An 8,637-nucleotide genomic window follows, 5' to 3' on the forward strand; every position below is an offset into this window, starting at 1 on the left:
ATGTACCCGTCGACAGCGAGGCGTCTGTGATGACTTCGTCAATCTCAAGGATTTGACAGTCCAGTCTTCGAAGATGCTCATAGGGGTAGGGTTTGTGTGTGCGCGTTCATATGGGTGAGTGCGCGTGCGTTGTAAGTGTCTGCGTTGTACTATATAATTCTAAAAAAAAGTAGGGGCAAAGTTTGCTTTCATTTCAAAAAAGTAGAGGCAAAAAGAAAAACCTAAAAAAATACAGGGGCAAAATCAAAATTGAAGATCAAAATAGGGGTAAAATAGTTGATCCGAAGTAATTGATGCTAAAATGTAAAATAGTTGTACTCTTTTTTCCTTACGGGGAACCCTACAAGCTGATTATCAGAAATCATAGCAAGTGCATACTTCTCACATATTTGAGATGATCCTTAGATGAGGGTACTTGCTACTGTCAATGGCATACATGGATCTAAATTCAGGCCTCAATTTCTTATATAGAACTTCCCGGTCCAAAAAAATCAACCTGCAAGTATAGATTATCAAATCGGTTACTTTGTTCACTTAAATCCTGAAAGTCCATTGTGCAAACAAATTCACGTTATAATGTGGATGGAAAATCACCATTGTTGTCCATGTTACTGTGAGAATATTTCTGAGCTTGAAACAAAATGTCCTAACAAAACAGATTTGTGTCAACATATGAAAGACAGCCTACATCACAATTTAACTAAAAAAGAGGGCATTTTGAATAAGATAGAACCAATAGTTTCATATTGGATTTACATACGATTATCTAACCCTTCTTTAAACAACTCTGCATCGGTAACAGGAAGCCTAAGTTTTCACATATCTAAAACGCCAACCTTACCACACTAAATTGGTGGTCCAGTAAACAACATTTCAGAACAAATGACATACTGAATCATGCATATGTGAATATTGAGACCCACTGAACAAACAGGAGTCAGGAAAGACAGCACAAAAGACCTAATCCCTACTGAATAGTTCTGCAGACTCCTAATGGCTGTCTTCTCTAGGCACTATTAGCTTTGAGAGTTAATAGCTAGCAGACTAGAGCATAAATAACTAGGCATGGAGAACACAGTAGTTTCTGATTTACCAACTGCCAGTAGAGTTAGTGGCCCACGGCACTAAGATGAATGAACATAGTTTCCAATAACACATGCACTGACACTGCAGAAAAGTTGCACACAAGCCCCTCTCTCATGAGTTGTTCTGATATCTTGTTCTTTCCTAAGTTCAGCATGTTGGATTCAGTAGCTACACTAGATTGAAGGCAGCATGCAATAGAATATTTCAGAGATACGCATCTGTGTCCATGCATCATAGCACATGGAGCTGGCTATTCCAACTATATTGATTTTTTAACCTTGTCAATATTTTTTTGCCGGGCCGGCAAAAGATTGCCGTCCAGAGTATATTAAGAAAGAGTGAAAACTGAGGGCGAGAAGACAGAAAAGAGAAAAGGCTACAGCACACAGCCGCCTCTGCCGCTTACGAAGCTACAATCAAGCCCGCTGCAATCCAAGTTCTCCATTCATCTTCTATGGCTGCAGAAAGGTTGACAGGCGAGCAGACTCGACCCTCAAATACACGCGCATTGCGCTCCTTCCAAATCAGCCAGGTCACCAAAATGTCGCCCGCATTGAAAGATCTCCTATCCTTTTTGGCGATTGCCTTTCGCACTTTACACCACCAGGACGAGAAGACATCATCCGGTGCTGCGTAAAGAAGGCCGACACGACCCCTGACCAGCCCCCAGACCTCCCGAGTGTAGGGGCAACCATAGAAGATATGGGAGCAGGTCTCGAACCTTGTCAATATCATATTTGGTTTCTAGAACTACTGCAGTTCGTAAGGATGTTAATAGATGCTCACTACATAGTAGATGCACAGATCTGTTGCCACAGTTATCGCCCATGTCCCACCTCCCAATCACATTAAAGCCCTAAACACTAATGGATAAAACTATCTAATGCCTAGCTAAACTATTGAACACTCAAGCATTCTGTAGTACTCTTTAAATAAACATATAATAAGCATTATTTGCATTGTAGTATGTTTGCTCACGGAAAAATTACCTCCAAACAGTCAACCATTGCATCCACTTCTTGCATTGTATCAAAATAAACTGGAAGATATCTTCGAAATTCATCTTCAAACTGCATAAAACAAAAAATATGTTTTAATAGATGATAAAATCCAAAAATCATGGTTCCACTAAATTGTAGTTGAGATCATCGAAAACAAGGAAATATGAGAACATACCTCCCAATTCCATGTACAAATCTTGCCCTTGTGTGCCTGCTGCAATTTAATACATTTTCTGAAGAAAAATATCATTTGTCACAGGACAAAATAAAATGTCAAAAACTCTTGTACCCATGAAATACATATAATAGAGGAAAACACAGCAAGTAGAATCTGCATGAGTATCTGAGCAAGCATGGTACATACCCAATCTCTCGGATAACCTGTAGCCATTGTCTCATCTCAATTTCTTGGAAACCTTCCTCCTCATCGATCCCAAGTCTTTTAGCTTTTGCAAACCTTTTTGATAGATCATAAGTAATCTCTCGATTCCAGAGGGCATGTACACATTGAAGGAACTGAAAGACAATAATTTCAAGTCAACAGATATACAAATAATTCACAAGATTCAAAAGTAACTAGAAATAAAACAAGAATTCAACATCATTATGTATATAATCTTATGATAATGTGAACTTTTATGTGGAGATATACCCTTAGGAGCAATGGAAGGATCAACCCTAAGAGACTACCTCTGAGTATTTATCAGGCATTTGGATTGCATGAGACTCTTCTGCTCTCCTTTTGAGCTGCCCTTCCCATGTCTTCACCACATCATGAACATTCTTCACAAACTGTCTATTAGAAAATAGACGTGCGAGGCACCATGCATAATGTGTGTATTTGCTTTCCCACTCTGGCTGGGTTCAAATTTTGCTAAGAGGACTGAGTATACAAGAACTTCCTTGAATCGCTGAATCCTAAAAGAGAAAAGAATATGATGCAAGTAATTATTTCTACTACATGAAGCCTACTACGGTAGCACATAGTAGCTCCACCCAATTAATGTTAGATAATAACAAATTACATGATGACACATCTAGACCAGGATGACGCAGTAAGGAATGCTTCAGATATAATATTATGCTCTGCAAGGAGTAGACAGCCCAAGTGGTGGAAAGAGTTTGCTCGTCTAGCTCCATCAAACATCAATAGAAACACTTACATACAACATAATAGAACAATAGAATACATATACAACATAGTGTGCATCTTTAAAAGCATGTGCATCTAATACCTAGTGAAAATGATTGCTACTCTAGAAAGAGTTGAAGGGTAAACACTTTCATTAACATGTAGTATCATCGCCCATTAGAGTGAAAACTTATGTGCTACATGATGGGATTAGTGCCATACGGAGAGTGCTGCAAGCCTCCAACAATAGCACTTCTGGGTTAACAACTTTTTTCACATGAAGAAGGGACAAAAGAGAAAGTCGAGTACTCGAGTGCTATCCGTATGTGAACCTGACCCCATGGAAGAGACAGGGAACAATACAGAGGCTGGGGTGTTACAATAAATGAAATACCTAATTACCATGGAAAATCAAAACAAAACTTAGCAAATTGTGACACTTCTTATGGAAGGTATAGTTTTATATGGGAAATTCGAACTGTTAGAATCTGCTGTGTTCTTCATGAGCTGATTTAGAACACCAAACAGCAAATAAATATATTATTGGATTAGATGGCAACGCAGTTACTACCATTCTTGGGTCTGCGGCATCCAGCATGTTATCTCTACTATCATTGTCATGCCCATCATTCCCCAATAACTATCATAATACTCATCAGTATCAAACATGTCAATTGTCATGAACCTCCAGTAGATATAGAATGAAGATTTAGTTGCTAGATAGGGATAATATGAGATAAAAATATATATGCAAACCATGATAAATATTCCTACCAGGAGATCTAATTCACAATCAGGAGAACTCATTACGACTGCAGTGCTACGTTTGTTTTTGCTGCTGCTGCTGCTTCCACTGCTCAGTCTCTTCTGCACACTAGTTTTCTGGAATATTGTACCAGAGCTATTGCTGTAGCGGCTGGAACTACTACTACTTGTATCCTTTGGATTCGCAGAGATACTCAATGCACCCTGTAAAGCTGGCACATAATGAAATGTGGTATGTGGACAGAATAGATAATCCTGCATGAGGAAAAACTCTCTGTTATCACATTAGAGGATTAAAGAAAACAATAAAAAATTGAGAACTTCAATGCACTTCAAAGTATCTTGTGAATGTTTAGTAGTAATATTTAAATGACTCACTGCAAAATCATGATCTGCAACGGCAATAGCAACAGGTCTTTTCCTGGAGAAACATGAACAGGCACAAGCTAGTGAGAAAAAGGCAGAAGTGGAGACAAAATGAACATATGTACTGTACCTCTGCAATATATGTTTGAAAAACTGCGATGCGTGTACAAAGAAATCATTGCAAGAAAGTAGGCATCCACATCTGCAAAATAAAGCAAAACAATAGTTAGCATTGAATATTGACTATGTAACACCCTGTTTCAACTTTGTTGATAGCATACCCCTTAATTAGACCATGCATCCCCAGATCAATAACATGAGCCCACCTTGCATATGCATTGGCTGCATCTAGGACAGCTTTTACTACAGATGCATGTTCCTCAGCTACTTCCACCTGACGCTTTTCTCACCCAAAGCAGCTCCAACGTGTTTCTCAAGCAACTACAATTGGACAATTAACGGAGTGCAGTAAAAATCAAATCCATGTTTCCATAAAACAGTAAACCACCAAGACTACTGATGAATAGCCAAGAAAAAACTCACAGAGGAAATGAATGGCAAAATCTGCTGAAGGAACTCAGATAAGGAAAGCGGTTTGCCTTTATCACCGATTAAAACCAATGGTGTCAATTTACCTGTTAGTTGAACTACTACCCATAAAAGAATTATAATTCTTACCTCCAGAATGTGAAACATGAGCAATTCGATTATCAGAAATTGACTTCAGAATAAAGCAAACTAATTCGGTCTAACAATTCACACGACAAAACAAAATAATATTAGTCACACAAATGTCAGTACAAATAGGTCAAAGTGGTGGTTAAAATAGACAAACTTACCTCAGTAGCACCCTTTGCTGATAGACACACGAGGCATGGGATTAGGTCATGCAAGAGAGAAATTCCATGGCTCCAAACCACCTGCTACATTAAATTGTTATTGAGAAATAGTATGAATTTTCAACATAATACATAAGAAATGAATCGGTACCAACGCAAACAATGAAATAAGATTAAATCATAACCTCTGCAACTAAATCAGCTGCTGCATTCTTCCAAACCAGATCATCGGGAACTCCCAACTCAACTCCTAATAAACTAAAAACATGAGCAAATTTGCTTCAATTTATGATGCTAACTTCCTCCCACCTGAATCTCATCAAATGCTGCAAAATAACAATACAGAAGGTGATGAATACACAGTTCTATAGCATAAACATTGGAAACAACGGCAGGCCTGACATAAGAACTCATGGACGAAATCTCAACTACGGATGCCTTATCTGCATCTAATATAAAGGAAAACAGGATGTGAAAGGTTGTGTTCATAATTCTTCATTATAGTAAATACTGCAAGTGTGAGTCTTGAATAGAGTAATTCCGAAATGGCGAGAATTAGATAGCAACAAAATAATGAAAGGTATGAGATCAATAAATTAATCGGTCCACAATAACCATCATCTGACCATTGTTCCCCCAGTCAGATCCATTAAGAGTTGGCACAACCCTATAGATGGAATTGGCTGCTGCAGCTCACATCACATCCAACGTAGGTGTAGCATTACTTAAGTGCCTAGGGGGATTTTGTTCTGAGGCCCATGGAAGTGGATAAAAAAATTTGGCAACTATTTTTACTAGATTTGGAATTTCATCAGAATCCCTTTCCAAGGTCTCTCCAACTATTCTTTCGGAAACATGGGGGCAGCCAACTAGATATAACCAAAATTTAGCAAACTTGTTAGTGCAATTCTAGACATCAACCTTAACATTTCTTCCCTGCATGACACATAATTAAAGAACGATAATGGTTATCACTTGAAGCAATTCTGGAGCATATGTCAAACAGAATGGCAAGAATTAGACTAAAATACGTACATGATTAGTAAAATCCTATGTTGTAGTACAAATTTTCAGGACACATCCAAACTTGAAAGTAACTGAAAGGCAAAATTGGTTTTGTGCCACTGAAAGATCTAGAGTTAGATTTATACCACCAAAAGTAACTGGTACATTTTAATGCAATTGACAGTTTACAAAGTTAAGTTATTTGACATTTTCGTCTTCTCCCATTATGTATGACCATAACACTGCTCACGTTGTCTTCCACACCGCACACACAAGCTCACAACTAGCAACCCATCCAGCTACCCTTCCTTCCTGTCTATTCCCGGAGTTGTCCGCCGCTCTGAGTCTCCCATCCACCTGCCACAACATTAATTCTCTCCAGAAACTGCAAATCCCATGTTCACTTCTACCGTTAGAGTGCTCCATGAGGTGAAGACTAACAAATCCCATGTTCACTTCTACCATTAGAGTGCTCCACGAGGTGAAGACTAACATCAGTTGAGACCTGCTCGGTGGTCATCCTGGCATCACCAGGAACAGTTGCAGGAACTAGCTCTCTCAGACATAGTTGAAGGGGGGTTTACTACTAATCATCATGGGAGTTCAAAGTAAGAAATGACCAAAGGGAAAAACAATTAAATTGTGGTAAAGTTTATAGAAACAATATAGAGAAATAACTGGTCTGTTTAGTTTGACAGATTTGACTAGGTTTTCCTTCATGCCGATCATCAAGTATCAGAAACCAAAATGAATTTATGCGATGCAAATCAGAACTTGTCACAGTTAGTACCTTATGTGATAAGACAAATCAAAAGGTGGCTGGTGAATGATATAATTATGATGATAGCATAATACAATGAATCATAAAACTGTTTCAAAGGACATGTTGGTAGTAAAATGCAATGAATCAGATCCAAGATTAATCACACGATTATTCTTCCTAAATTTGATACGAAACATATATCCTCAACTCCTTTTAAATTTCTATCTGCAATGTCATTGTGGAGAATATCATCTGCTATATGCTGCCATTTAGTTGCAATTCACTAAAGTATTTGATCATTAGGCAAATATTGAGAACTTCATCCACTTCCCCTTCCCACTAAACCGTGCAACCCAATATTTTAGACGCAATAGGATGGGCAAAAATTGCAGATAAATGGAAGCACACAACGAAAAGGTTATCCTCCGATCAAGTCCACGACAAAGCACATAATGTCAGCATATCAGGAATTAAATTAAACGACCTGTAGCAATCTGACGCCATGTCCCCGGACCTCATGAGGGAAATCCTTCCTGATAAGATGAAGCGACGCCCTCACCAACGCATCGACATACCCTTCATCCCTCACCTGCGGCGTCAAATCAAGCAAGCAAAAAGAAATAAAAAAAATGATCAAATTCTGTTGCACAACTCATCGGACAGAGCCCCGCCTGAAAAAGCGAGATAAAATTTGCGTAGCCCCGAACCATCACGATGACCGGGGACCGCCACCGATCAGGCAGTACAGAGAAATCCCTCACCGGCACGGGATTGCAGTCGACGGCGCGGACGGACGTTTTGGCGGCGTCCATGGGCGCTCCCTCCAGGGGCGGCTGATCGAGCGGCGGCTCTGGGAGAAGGAAGGGCTCGATCGGGGCGGGTTAGGTGGCCCTCATTGATTCAGGTTAAGATTGCACCCAAGTTCTAACAACTTAGGCCCCTTTGAATCACAGGATTGAGAAAACGTAGGAATAGGAAAAATGTAGGATTTTGATAGGAATGTAAGTGCAAAACATATAATTATAAAACGCAGGAAAAACACAGGAATAACCGTTTGATTGAACCGCAGGAAAAACACAGGAATTGGATGAGAGAGATAGACTCAAAGGAAAGTTACCAAGAGGTTCTACCTCATGTTAAATTTCCTCCAAAACTTGCATGGGAAGAGGCATTCCATACGAATTTTATAGGATTTCATAGGATCCATTCCTTTGATTCAAAGGGCTATATAGGAAAAATTCCCATAGGAATAAAATCCTCTAAAATTCCTATGAATTTCCTTTGAATCAAAGGGGGCCTTAGCTGGTGGGTGTGATATGGCGCAATAACCTGAGAATTGAACGTCCAGGTGCAACAGCTTGATAAATTAGATGATACCCCGCCGCTGCTGCGGGATTTTGTAGTAGAGAAATGGAGGTGAAAGATAAATATAATGGATAACTGCGGGAATTGGTGATTTTATTCTATATCAGCAAACAAAAGCCAATATTCTTGTGATACAATCTTTAAATTGAAGCAGCAACAGGATGTGAAGATTGAGACACAAATTTCTCAACAGTAATAAAATGCAAGAGCAACTAATTTTGATTATTGTTACTGACGACCTCTTCCCTTGAAACGACTTGTATGTGAGACCTGCATGCATGTGTGAGGTAGCTTCAGTTGAATCTTTTGGCTCGT

General features: G+C 39.1%; 1 pseudogene; it reads right to left on the minus strand.

The window, feature by feature from the left end:
• Positions 1 to 287: 287 nt before the first annotated feature.
• Positions 288 to 7,836, minus strand: LOC127755567 (protein HASTY 1-like; annotated as a pseudogene).
• Between the last annotated feature and the right edge of the window lie 801 nt (positions 7,837 to 8,637).

This window comes from Oryza glaberrima, chromosome 11, assembly GCF_000147395.1.
Source record: "Oryza glaberrima chromosome 11, OglaRS2, whole genome shotgun sequence".
Taxonomy (NCBI): Eukaryota; Viridiplantae; Streptophyta; class Magnoliopsida; order Poales; family Poaceae; genus Oryza; species Oryza glaberrima.